General features: G+C 46.9%; 1 protein-coding gene across 1 annotated transcript in view; it reads left to right on the top strand.

Annotated features, from left to right (window-relative positions):
• The first annotated feature begins 8927 nt into the window (after nt 1-8927).
• Nucleotides 8928-14504, top strand: part of GIPC1 (GIPC PDZ domain containing family member 1) — a 60444-nt gene continuing 54867 nt past the window's right edge. Inside the window, exon 1 of the mRNA XM_060240710.1 lies at nt 8928-9317. The gene's annotated coding sequence lies outside the window, so the exon portion shown is untranslated. The remainder of the gene's footprint in view (nt 9318-14504) is intronic.

Raw genomic sequence — 14504 nt, 5'->3', positions numbered from 1 at the left:
GTCGCCCCCTTCAGCTTCAACCCCAGGTAGTCCACTCGACTAAACTCATCAGGGAACGTATTCCCCCAATAATGCATGTAGCTGTTCACCTGGATCGCAAAGTACTCCACTTCATCCGGATCCCCGTCAAAGGTGGCGTCGAGCTCCCTTCCTCTCCCTCCGTCTTGAGGGGCAGGAGGGGGTGCCGCTGGCCGGGGAGCTGTGGGCGGGGCCGGGGCCACTGCCGGTACGGCTGGAACTGGGGCTGCTGGTGCCGGTTGCTGCCGAATCGGTGGAGGTTGGGGAACCCTTCTGGGTCCGGGCAGCCCTAGAGAGCAAGAGATTTCTCAGGTAATTTTTCCTGCCATGCGGTTGGTCATGGTCACCACATGCTCCACTTCCTTGCGGACCATTGCTCAAAATTCCCGGGCCGTCTCGTCCTCCTCATCTTTTGGGGCCGCCGCCCCCAGCTCTCCCTCGTCTGGCTCTGGGCACTCCTCATGCACCGGGACGACCACGATAGTGTCGATCTCCTCCGGCTCCATAGGCCCCGGATTGGGCCCCTCCGCGTTCGCCATCCGCATCCTTTGCATATGCCTGGTCAGGATGGCTTCCCTCCTAGCCAGGGCCTCGTCCATTGTGCTGGTGGAGGTCCGGGGCTGCCACTGCCTCGGGGTAACGAGGAGCTGCTGGATCTGCGGAGGGGAGGCCGCCACTCTCCGGGCGTCCAAGACGTGCTACGGAATAGATGGCCCTTCTTCAGTGTCGGGAAGCTCACCGCCTTCTGGTATCTTTTCAGCCATTTGGCTACAAAGTGGCCAGGGTGGTTAAGCTTCAAACGATTCTTAGCAAAATGTCAAGTCGACGGATTCAAGAATGAGTCAAAGTTGATACTACATTTAATGATAACTGGTACTCTGGCGCTAAGAATGAAACCAATACATTGATACATGGGTTTTAAGATACACTTCAAAAACATTCCTACGGGGGGGGGGGTTCATGAGGAAACATTCACACATAACTACCAGATACTTTCTCAGGCGATAGCTGGCCTCCTGTCCTGGCATTATCATGCAAGGATTCCTCCCACCTCAGGCCTTGAGAAGGCGCCGACTATTTCTTTCACACAGTTGCAAATCAAAATAAGGGGGGGAAGGGAAATAACTAAGGGTGGAACATTGGCAGCAGTGGATCCATTATGATTTTAACCAGGCCTAATACTTAGGCGAAGATCCCCCAGTCTTTAGTCATAATCAGTCGATCCTGACATATAGATGAAGCCGTATCAAGGTTGGTGTGCCGGACCGTTGACCCTTCCTTCAATCTTCCCTTACAGAACCTATGCTGAGTATTCCTCAATAACTTGTGTTCATCAATGTGCCTACTCATTCTGTCCTTGATAATGATTTCTACCAACTTTCCTGGTATTTTCTGTAATAAACAATTTTATTAGTAACATATGGTAGCAAAACTATCTCTACAACTTATAAAACTTAAAGTAAAAGAAAAAACTTTCTACCCCATATCTTACTTTCCCCCTCCCCTCCCCCCGTTACTTGACCCCCGCCAGTGTTATTTACTTAAAGGAAACAAATATTAAAGGTACACTTAAGTATTAAAGAAAAAAAAACCCAACCAACAGTTATATTCTTATTTTAAAAACCTTAATCATTGTCAATGTCCTTTTATTTTCCACTCTTTTTCTACGTATCTTCTGAATTTCTTCCACTCCAACTTAAAAAGTTCCAAATCATAGTCTCTTAATTTTCCATTACTTTGTTAACCATGCAGGCCTTTTCTTATACCTGTTTGTACCTTTCCTAACTTGTGGTATATATTTTATCTGAGCTTCTAGGATTGTAGTTTTAAATAGCCTCCAAGCTTCCCCAAGGGTTTTGACCATATTTACCTTTCCTTTCAGTTTCCTCTTCACATGCCTCCGCATCTCAGAGAATTTACCCCTTTTAAAGTTAAGCGTGGTTGTGCTGGTCTTTTGGGGCAACTCTCTATTTATACAAATAGTGAAATCAATAACATTATGGTCACTGCTCCCAAGCGGTGCGATCACTTTTACATCTCTCACCAGGTCTTAGGCATTACTTAGGACCAAATCCAGGATCACCCCACCCCTGGTAGGTTCTGTGACCATCTGCTCCATAGCACAATCATTGAGAGCATCTAGAAACTCAATCTCTTTCTCTTGACCTGAACACATATTGACCCAATCAATCCGCGGGTAGTTAAAATCACCTGTCACGACACAGTTTTTACGTTTAGCCGCTATCTTTAATCCTTCCATCATATTATAATTGTCCTCTATCTTTTGATTTGGTGGGCGATAACAAACTCCCATAGTTAAATTTCCTTTTGGGTCCTCTATTTTGATCCAAAGCATTTCTAGAAGGGAATCTAATTCTTTGACCTCAGTCTTACTGGACTATATACCCTCTCTGACATAAACAGCCACCCCACCTCCAACCCTTCCCTCTATATCCTTCTGATATAACTTATATCCAGGAATTACCGTGTCCCACTGATTCTCCTCATTCCACTAAGTTTCTGAAATTCCCACAATGTCTATGTTTCCCCCCAACACTAAACATTCCAACTCACCAATTCTACTTCAAACACTTCTAGCATTTGTATACAAACATCTATAATTTCCCAAGCAACCTTCCTCCTGCTGCCTCAAGACTTTGGCAAGCAGCCCATACTGTTTGTCACCATCTCAGTGGACAACTCTGATCCATTACGCGGTAGAAAAGTAACAGCTAACCCTTCATCTCTTTGAGATGAGTCCTCCCGAACCAGAGACATTTCATCTCCTGTCGGCTTTCCCCCAAGATTTAGTTTAAAAACTGCTCTGCCACCTTTTTGATTTTAAGCGCCAGCAGCTTGGTTCCATCCGGGGACAAGTGGAGACTGTCTCTTTTGTACAGCTCCCATTTGTTCCAGAAAGTATCCCAGTGCCTAACAAACTTAAACCCTTCCTCCCTACACCATCATCTCATCCACACATTGAGACTTCCAATTTGTGCGTGTCTCTCCAGCCCTGCACGTGGAACAGGTAGCACTTCTGAGGCTACCTTGGAGGTCCTGGCCTTAAGTCTCCTGCCTAGCAGCCTAAATTTTTCCTCCAGGACCTCACGACTGCATTTCCCCACATCGTTGGTGCCCACATGCACCATGACCACTGGCTCCTCCCCAGCACTATCTATCAGCCTATCTACAACACACGTAATGTCCGCTACCTTCGCACCAGTCAGGCAAGTCACCATACAGTCAGTACGCGGTTTTGCCACCCAGCTGTCTACTTGCCTAAGGATCGAATCACCAACTACCAAGACCCCCCCCCCTCTCCCTGCCCAGGGATGGTTCCTTGGTGCAAAAGGATACCCGCTCTCCAACTGAAGACGAGGTCCCTTCTGAGGGCGCATTCCCCTTATCTCAGCACGGTGCCCCGTTCCCTCTTGACCCTCACGCTCCCTGGCAGCAATGTGGCTGCCACGTTCAGAGTGGGGCTCATCTAATACATCCCCGAGAGTCTTCTCCGAGTGCCTAACTGACTGTTTCTGCTTCTCCAGGTCAGTCAACTCGGCCTTAAGGGTACGAACTCGTTCCCTGAGTACCAGGAGCTCCTTGCATCAAGCACACAACCAAGACTTCTGTCCTTAGGGCAGATAGTCATACATGTGACACTCAGTGCAAAACACTGGAAAGCCCCCACCCCCCTGCTGGCATTCTACCTTCATGATATTTTTTTTTTAAATGTACAGTCCCCTTTTAAATCCTGTTTATGTGGTTCTCCTTCTGAAGGGTCTACTTACCTTATTGGGAAAACAAGGAAAATAGGGATCTGGGTTCCTGGTCCTTACACAGCCCGCAGGCCAAGAGCCACAGGCCAAGAGCCCTTTAGTTCATGCCCTTCGGCTCGTACTAAAGTCTGGCGCCTCCGGCAAGGCGCAGCTTAATAATGCAAAGAGGGTGGGGCCTCAGTCTGCCTCAGGAACACGGCCACTCCTAATCAATCAGCAACAATCTCCTTCAGCCCACTCAAACCAAACAAACAGCAGTTCCCCAGCAACCACAAACTCAGAATTTTCAGCAATCACACAGTCACACAAACTCAGAAATTCTCAGCAACTCCCCCAGCTGTTTAGAAAGCCAAAGCTCACCCTTATAGCACTTCTCATCTGCTCTCTCTCAGAGCTTTCTTGAAGGAGTGTCATATAGAGAGGATGGTGCAGAATTGTTTTTTGTTTCTGGACATGAAGCAAGGGTCACTGGGGATGTATGTGTGTGGGGAAGGTATTTGTGAACTTCCTACATTGAGTAGGGGGCTGCACTAGATGCCATGTGAGAGAAAACCTGGTCCCCTCCAACTCTATGATTCTATGAATGACAATCCTTGGGGCTGGAATGAGTGTTCTGGGACTGGAATGACACCCCCCTCCCCCTGAAGAATGATGGTTCCTGGGCCCAAATTGTTCTCTGGGGTGGAAGGGCAGCCCCAGATTAGAATACTGCAACTTTTTGGGGGTCTGGGTAAAAGTCGGATCTACACAGATCTTCATGAATTCATATGATTTTTACATTGAAATGAAATCAAAACACTGTAATTCTATAGATCCTGTCTTAGACTATAAGCAGAACCACAAAAATCATGCCTCCACGAATTCGTGGCGCCTCAGCAGTGCAAAAACTGGGTTCCAAAGCACGGATCCTCATGAATTCATGTTGTAGATTCTCTCTTAGACTATAGGCTGCACCAGAAAAATCATGCCTCCACAAATTTGGGGCGCCACAGCACAGAAAAAACATGTTTCCAAACCACGGATCCTCATGATTTTTGCTTTGGGCCACCCCAAGATAACTAGCCAATCACATATCATGTCCATGGGCAGATGTTAAACCACAGAAATCGTGGATCCACGGCTTTGCGGCAGCACCAGGGACCAAAAGCTTGCTTTTGGACCACGGATCCTCATGGATCCACATGATTTTTGCCTTGGATCCCCCCAAATTTCCATCCAGTCACATATCATGTCCATAGGCAGAATTTCCACCACAGAAATTGTGGATCCACGGCTTCGTGGCAGCGTCAGGGACCAAAAACTTGCTTTTGGACCACAGATCCTCATGGATCCATGTGATTTTTGCCTTGGATCCCCCCAAGCCCTCCATCCAGTCACATATCATGTCCATGGGCAGAGTTTCCACCACAGAAATCATGGATCCATGGCTTTACGGCAGCACCAAGACCATAAACTTGGTTTTGGACCACGGATCCTCATGGATCCACATGATTTTTGCCTTGGATCCCCCCAAGATCACCATCCAGTCACATATCATGTCCATGGGCAGAGTTTGCACCCCAGAAATCGTGGATCCACGGCTTTGTGGAAGCGCCAAAGAGCAAAAACTTGGTTTTGGACCACGGATCCCCATGATTTTTGCTTTGGATCCCCCCAAGCCCTCCATCCAGTCACATATTATGCCCATGGACAGAGTTTGCAGCACAGAAATCGTGGATTCACAGCTTCGTGGCAGCACCAGGGACCAAAAACTTGCTTTTGGACCACAGATCCTCATAATTTTTACTTTGGGTCACCCCAAGCTCACTATCCAATCACATATCATGTCCATGGGTAAAGCTTGCACCACAGAAATCATAGATACACAGCTTTTTTTGCTTTGGATCCCCCCCAAGCCCTCCATCCAGTCACATATCATGCCCATGGACAGAGTTTGCAGCACAGAAATCATGGATTCACAGCTTCGTGGCAGCACCAGGGACCAAAAACTTGCTTTTGGACCACGGATCCTCATGAATCCTCATGATTTTTACTTTGGGCCACCCCAAGCTCACTATCCAATCACATATCATGTCCATGGGTAAAGCTTGCACCACAGAAATCATAGATATACAGCTTCGTGGCAGCGCCAGAGACCAAAAACTTGGTATTGGACCACAGATCCTCATGAATCTTGCCTTGGATCCCCCCAACCTCACCATCCAATCGCATAGCATGTCCATGGGCAGAGCTTCCACCACAAAAATCATGGATCCACGGCTTCGTGGCAGCACCATGGAAGAAGAACTTGGTTTTGCACCATGGATCCTCATGAATTTACACCCCAGAAATCATGGATCCTTGGCATCGTGGCAACATCATGGAGCGAAAACATGGCTTTGAAGCACATATCCTCATGGATCCTCATGATATCTGCATTGGCTCATCCCAAGCTCACCATCCAATCTCATGTTGCGTCCATGGAAAGAGCTTGCTCCACAGATATAATGGATCCATGGCTTCGTGGCAGCACCATGGATCCAGAACATGATTTTGAGGCATGGATCCTCATGGGTCCTCTTATGAGAAGATAGGAGTCTTGGAAAACAATTTCACAGTAGACCTTTATTCCTGGTTTAGCAGTGTCCCCAAATAGACATTCTACAGCAGGGGTGGCCAACGATAGCTCTCCAGAAGTTTTTTGCCCACAACTCCCATCAGCCCCAGCCATCAGCCATGCTTGCTGGAGAGCTACTGTTGGCCACCCCTGTTCTACACTGAAATCATAGAACTGTATAGAATCATAGAGTTGGAAGGAACCTCCAGGGTCATCTATAATGTCGAGTTTTCCTTGATCCAACGCAAATAACTTTAAGATCAAGAAGGATCCGCACTTCAAAACCATATTTTGGCTCCTTGGTACCGGCACAAAGCCATAGACCTGTCATTCCTGTGGTGCAAGGTCTGCCAAAAATCATGGTGGAATACAACGCAAAAATCATGTGGATCCATGAGGATCCGTGGTCCAATACCAAGTTTTTGTTCCATGGTGCTGCCACGAAGACATGGAGCCATGATTTTTGTGGCAGATGCTCTGCCCATGGACATGATATGTGATTGCATAGTGAGCTTGAGGGGATCCAACACAAAAATCATGGGAATCCATGAGGATCCGTGGTTCATAACCAAGTTTTTTGTCCTTGGTGCTGCCACGAAGCTGTGGATTCACGATTTCTGTGGTGGAAACTCTGTCCATGGACATGATATGCGATTGCATGGAGGGCTTGGGGGGATCCAAAGTAGAAATCACGTGGATCCATGAGGATCCGTGGTTCATAACCAAGTTTTATTATTTCTGGCGCTGCAACAAAACCGTGGATCCATGATTTCTGTGGTGGAAACTCTGCCCATGGGCATGAGATGTGACTGGATGGACGGCTTGGGGGGATCTGAAGCATCCACGATTTCTGTGGTGCAAACTCTGCCCATGGACATGATATGTGATTGGATGTAGGGCTTGGGGGGATCCGAAGCAGAAATCACGTGGATCCATGATTTCTATGGTGGAAACTCTGCCCATGGACATATGTGACTGGATGGAGGGCTTGGGGGTTCCGAAGCAGATATCACGTGGATCCATGAGGATCCGTGGTCCAAAAGCAAGTTTTTGGTCCCTGGCGCTGCTACGAAGCTGTGGATCCACGATTTCTGTGGTGCAAACAACTGCCCATGGACATGATATGTGATTGGATGTAGGGCTTGGGGGGATCCGAAGCAGAAATCACGTGGATCCATGAGGATCCGTGGTTCAGAACCAAGTTTTTGATTTCTGGTGCTGCCACGAAACCGTGGATCCATGATTTCTGTGGTGGAAACTCTGCCCATGGACATGATATATGACTGGATGGAGGGCTTGGGGGTTCTGAAGCAGGTATCACGTGGATCCATGAGGATCCATGGCCCAAAAGCAAGTTTTTGGTCCCTGGCGCTGCCACGAAGCCGTGGATCCACGATTTCTGTGGTGCAGACTCTGCTCATGGACATGGTATGTGATTGGATTGAGGGCTTGGGGGGATCTGAAGCAGAAATCATGTGGATCCATGAGGATCCGTGGTTGAAAACCAAGTTTTTGGTCCCTGGCGTTGCCACGAAACTGTGGATCCATGATTTCTGTGGTGTAAACTGTGCCCATGGACATACTATGTGGCTGTATGGAGGGCTTGGGGGGATCCGAAGCAAAAATCACGTGGATCCATGAGGATCCTTGATCCAAAATCAAGATTTTGGTTCCTGGTGCTGCCATGAAGCCGTGGATCCATGATTTCTGTGTTGCAACATCTGCCCATGGACATGAAATGTGATTGGCTGGTTATCTTGGGGTGGCCCAAAGCAAAAATCATGAGGATCCACGGTTTGGAAACATGTTTTTTCAGTGCTGTGGCGCCACAAATTCGTGGAGGCATGATTTTTTTTTTGGTGCTGCCTATAGTCTAAGAGAGGATCTACAACATGATGGTGGTTTGATTTCCTTTCCCCATAAAAATCATATGAATTCATGAGGATCCCTGCTTTGGAAGCCAGTTTTTGCATTGCTGAGGTGCCACGAATTCGTGGAGGCATGATTTTTGTGGTCCTGCCTGTAGCCTAAGACAGGATCTACAGGATTATTGTGGCTTGATTTCATTTCAATGTAAAAATCATATGAATTCATGAAGAACCGTGTAGATCCGACTTTTACCCTTTCCCACTCTTTCGTGCTGTATCCAAGGCCCGCACAAGGTAGCTGGCGTTTCTGATGCCCATTCCATGCAGAGGGCTTCCAGGCAAAGGAAGAGAGGAACAGACTGCAGTCTGCCATTGCCTGTCCCTGGCCCAGTCATGCTGGGGGGCCGCCTGCACTCTTCATCAGACACTCCTGAACTTCGTCTGTTTCAATAGCCGCTCTAGATGTCGAGCGCGATTCTCGTGCAACCGAAGGCTGCCTGAAAACTACAATAGAAGCGCTTATTCTGCTCTCGCGCATGACAGAAGAGAAGGTTTGTGAGGGAAAAGCACGCGCCTCCTCGTTGCATTTGCCGCCCAATCAGAACTGAAAGAAAAACCACGTGGCCAGCAAGGCCTGCGCACAAATGCTGCCTTCCCACGGGAGTCTGCCTTGCAGGCAAGCGCCAGGCACCGCCAAGCCCTCCCCTCCCCTGCCGCTGAGGAAAACGGGATGCCACAAACAGGCCGCGACAAGCACTGAAGAGCGCAGCCGCCACGAAGCGCTCCCGTCCCCTTCAAGAAAGCCTGTCAGGCTCCCCGTGATTTCCCCTCCTGCCGCGGAGCCGAGTTGGCGAAACTGGAGAGGACAGGCCCGTAGAGGCGATTGGTCGACGAGCTGCGCGAGGTGCGCTCCGATTGGTCGACGAGCTGCGCGAGGTGCGCTCCGATTGGTTGCGAGGGGCGGCCGTGTGCCCCGCCTGCTTCCTTGGGGCGGGCCGGGCCGGAATGCCTCGGCTGTAGTTTGGTTGAGGAACGGGCCCGGCGAGGGAAGAGGCGAGGGTAAGACGCGGCGGCGGCGGCGGAGGAGGAGGAGGGGGAAGATGCGCGTTGATACACGGGGGTTTGGGGCAAGGCCGAGTCAGGAGCGGGAAGAAGACCCGAGAAGTCCTGTAGTCCGGCTCTTCCGCGCCCCCTTGCCCGAGCAGCCTTCCTGCCTGTTTGCACATGTAGGAGCCCAGCCGAGGTTGCCAGGATACGGGATGGGTGTGAAGGCGCCTGCCCCGGCGGCGTTTTGGAGGGGAAGCGACGTTTAAGCAGGAATGCGGATTAGTGGGGGAGGGGAGGGGAGTGCATTGGACCTGAAGGGGCCGCTTTGCTGCACGGGCCGTGGCGTTTCTGCAGCGTCGCTCTCCTCTGACCCCAAACATCAAATGCTGCTGAGTTCTGTGCATGCCCGCCCGGGGAGGGGGGAGCGCCTCGCAGGAGATTTTCTTATCAGCTCTTGCCCGCGGTGCTCTGAGTCGCTCTCTTCCCCTTGTTTGCAGCGCAGGGAGGCTACAAGACGCCGCTGATAGGTCGCCTCTGCGTTCTCGTTCGAAACGGGAGGGTCGGTTTCACTGCTCGTGACGTTGACCTTATTTCCCATGATTGTCCTGCACGAGTTAGGGGTGCAGCCTGATAGTGACGCCCAATATGCCCATTAACTGAGAAAACTCGCTTCCCAGTCCTTATGGGTTGATTTTAGTGGCTCACCAGTGATGTCTGTTCTAAGTTACTGGGAGACACAGGAAAAAGCACACACGGTGTATGCGCTAATCCTTCAGACGTTGTGTCACTGTTGAAGAAGATGAAGATATTGGATTTATATCCCGCCCTCCACTCCGAAGAGTCTCAGAGCGGCTCACAATCTCCTTTCCCTTCCTCCCCCACAACAGACACCCTGTGAGGTAGATGAAGATATTGGATTTATATCCCGCCCTCCACTCCGAAGAGTCTCAGAGCGGCTCACAATCTCCTTTACCTTCCTCCCCCACAACAGACACCCTGTGAGGTGGGTGGGGCTGGAGAGGGCTCTCCCAGCAGCTGCCCTTTCAAGGACAACTTGTGCCAGAGCTCTGGCTGACCCAAGGCCATTCCAGCAGGTGCAAGTGGAGGAGAGGGGAATCAAACCCAGTTCTCCCAGATAAGAGTCCACACACTTAACCACTACACCAAACTTATTGAACCAAACCCGGTTCTCCCAGATAAGAGTCCACACACTTAACCACTACACCAAACCTTATTGAAGCCCCAGTTCAACTTTCCATAGGTATGTTTGCCGAGATTAAAAGTGGTTTCTCTCTAGTTTTGGCAGGATCATATTTGGCTATGTGGTAAGGAGTGGCTGGTTTTAAGAGGATTTTGATTGTTTGCCTCTAATTGATGGACTTGGGCTCCATGTTTGCAAAAGTTAGATGAAAAGATCTGTGTATCGTGGCCTACTTATTATTGAAACATCAGAATTGCTTCATTTCGTCTTTTACCTCAAAGATACTGTAAGGTTTCCTGTGTTAAAGCAAAACAAATACAGACACAGGCTGCTTCTCACTTCTAACCATAAGCGATTTAGGTGGAAAAATGAGGTGGGAACATATGTTTGGTATACACCTAGGTGACGGCAGACAGGCCTAACCCATGGTCACAACTATGTTATATCTGACAGTTCAGTGCACGTGTATGGAATAAAATGCTTTACCTTTTGGCTTTTCTGTTCCTAGTGCTGTAGTTTAGATAACTTTTCAAATGAATGAAGGTCTTTCCAGAAAGATTCAAGTCAGGATACTCACTGTGTTTGTGTGTGGGGAGGAACTAGCATTTTAAAGCTGCTGCACAGTTGTTCTTACCCCCTACACCTAGGATTCTTCCAGCTGGTCGTTTAAACCGGTGCTTACTATTCTCTGTCCATTCTTTGCAAACATTCTGAAGTCTTTGACAATCCCAGAGGCATCATACTTGGGTTAAACAAGCCATTATAGGGGAATTCAGCTTTATTTGTGTTAACGGTATATGACAACAGAGCTCTTGCTGTGTCATTACTAATGAAATTTCAACTGCCCAGTCCATGAAGATGCATACAAAATAAAGCACCTTAAACTAGCTCTGCTAGTTTAGTTCCCACTTTTCCCCATCTGATGTCTAGAGACCTCATTAACTTATCAGTGTGAGGTAGATGATCATCTGTTCTTGAAGCAGGAAACATTCCACTTTAGTATGTGGTGCCATTTGTTATTTTCTCTCACATAATTGAGGGACCAGCAGCTGCAAACAGCCCCATTTTCATTTTTTAAATGTTCATTTATCAAAATAATAGACCCTCTTCCATTATAATGATAATGGTGGTTAAGTTAATATCCAGGCTCCCATGTTTTACTAGTCTAGGAAATAACCACTGTTTTTTATAATGTGTTTATGGTATCAGAAGGAATAACTAGGCTACCCAGGCTGTAGCTCTGCTGATAAAGATTTGGAAGTAATTATGGATCACAAACATGGCTGGTGTCAAAAATAGAAAATAGCATTTTGGAAAGTTCCTGGGCATGTTTTTCCCATGACATTTTCGAACAATATGATCTCCCCATTTTGTTCTTGTCAGTAAAACAGATAAAATGAATGAGATATTGTAAGTTTCTCACCCCACTGAGTGAGAAAAGCAGCCTGTAAATATCTAATAAATAAATACATTGAAGTAATGCAGAAGGTAACCCATGTCTTGTTGCCATTTTAGCAAACCCTGCTATCTTTCTTCACCTTTGTCTTCTCAGTTTTATTTGCCTTTTAAACATCTGTGAAGGAACTGCTTCATATGGCAGAACTATGCAGCATTTAGCATAGACTAAATGTTAACTGGTACCAACAGCCATCAGGGATGGACAGGATCAAAAATTTAGGCTGCAGGCATAACTTGGGAGTAAATCATCTTGAAATCAGTGGCTCTTCTTTGTAAACATTATTTATTTAATTTATACCCCGCCCTATCCCAAGAGGGGGATCAGGGCAGCTTTCAACATAAAACCATCAAACAATATAAACAATGAATTTCATGCATAGAGGCATAGCTATGGATGACATGCATACAGGCATAGTTAAATAGGAGAGCCAGTTTGGTGTAGTGGTTAAGTGTGCGGACTCTTATCTGGGAGAACCGGGTTTGATTCCCCACTCCTCCACTTGCACCTGCTGGCATGGCCTTGGGTCAGCCATAGCTCTGGCAGAGGTTGTCCCTGAAAGGGCAGCTGCTGTGAGAGCCCTCTCCAGCCCCACCCACCTCACAGGGTGTCTGTTGTGGGGGAGGAAGGTAAAGGAGATTGTGAGCCGCTCTGAGACTCTTCGAGTGGAGGGCAGGATATAAATCCAATATCTTCTTCTTCTTCTAAATTGTCTATTCACAGTCCTCTTCATTGGAGGGCTTACAAAGGGTCTTGGCAGGCATCTCTTCCAATTGTTTAGAACTAGATAAAGTAATTGCTATCTTAATATAGAGTATTCAAAAGGGAAGTCCATTCAAGAAATACAGTTATCTGGAGCTTAGCATTTGATGTCTATATAACAGTGCCATCCTAAACAGAATTACATCCTGTTAAGTCCATTGCCTTCAGTGGACAGAAGGGTGTAGCTCCACTTAGAACAGTACTGTAAGGCAGCTGGCAACACTTATATAGACAAATAAGCAAAATTACTCATACAACCTTAGCACTAGAACCTGTTATTTTTTACGTCATAATTGGGAAGACCAAAGGTTAAGTTCTAGTACATCAGAATTAATTCATATTTTAATAGCCATGGCACAGCTAGCCATAGCCTCACGCTGGGTAGATAAACACGCACCCACATTAGAAGCTTGGTGTCAAAGGCTGTGGGAAACGTTCATATTATGCAAAATTGCTTATAATTCATACGATATATCTTATGGCCAATATGAAACACATGTAGTATCTGTGGGACCCCTTACTTTTCGTTCTGAAAATGACATCATTCCACAGAATCAATATTATAGAAAGTTAATTTATTTTTGATAATCCTGTTGCTTATGTACATTATGCAACCAGTTGTTAAACTTCGGTTAGTTGTTAAACTTCGGTTAGTTTTAGGAGAGCCAGTTTGGTGTAGTGGTTAAGTGTGCGGACTCTTATCTGAGAGAACCGGGTTTGATTCCCCACTCCTCCACTTGCACCTGCTAGCATGGCCTTGGGTTAGCCATAGCTCTGGCAGAGGTTGTCCTTGAAAGGGCAGCTGCTGTTAGAGCTCTCTCCAGCCCCACCCACCTCACAGGGTGACTGTTGTGGGGGAGGAAGGTAAAGGAGATTGTGAGCCGCTCTGAGACTCTTCGGAGTGAAGGGCGGGATATAAATCCAATATCTTCAATATCTTCTTCTTTTATGTGACATGCAATGAAGGTCAGACTTTGAAAGATTGTATTAGATTAGCTATAGCAATGTATTTATGTTTCCATTGGTTTTCTGTTTGATTTTTAAATGTAATACTGTTGGAATAAAAAAAATAAAATAAAATTTTTAAAAAAGGCAGCTGGTTGAGAAATCCCTGTATCAGAATGGAATGTCAACATTGAGTGTGGATTGCTATACAGAGAAGTTGTGGAGCATATTGTTAAAGTTGCTGGTTCTTCCCAAAATTAAACTTGAAATCTTAAGTTGTTTCTAGGATTGTTGTATTGATACCGACTCAGTGTGAATCGTTGTGCAAGGTTATATCTTTTTTAAGTGCAGTATTTTTAGTTCTTTAAAATGTTTTGGTTCTATGAAATGATAACATCTTCACATACTGTATTTCTTTTATGGTGGGACCTATCAGCACTTTTTTAATTGTCTGCAGTCTAGACAGATTAAAATCCAATGCTTCTGGGAATAATTTGGGTTGTGGCATGAAATGAGTGTTTTGAGTGAATAATACCAAGGCTTTTAAATATTTACACTCTTGATAGATTGAGATTTCTGAAGCTGTGATCTTATTGTTCTGAACAGGTGTTTGAGACAGGAACAAAGATGCAAACAGTATTAAATTAGGGTTTTAATTGGCTAAAGTGGGTTGGGGCTGTGATCTTGGTCTCTGTGGCTGAGATGGCAAAGAAGGGGACTTAAGGAGCAGGTAGTGAGTGCAAGGCTCTGTGGCAATTAGAGATGACAAGATGAGTGCAAACACGGCATGAAACAAGACCAACTCTCACTTTGAAAGAACGTGATTGTGGTAAGA

Source organism: Heteronotia binoei, chromosome 5 (genome assembly GCF_032191835.1).
Source record: "Heteronotia binoei isolate CCM8104 ecotype False Entrance Well chromosome 5, APGP_CSIRO_Hbin_v1, whole genome shotgun sequence".
Lineage (NCBI taxonomy): Eukaryota > Metazoa > Chordata > Lepidosauria > Squamata > Gekkonidae > Heteronotia > Heteronotia binoei.
Note: the sequence above shows the minus strand (reverse complement) of the source record. Positions and strands in the feature narration are given on the sequence as shown.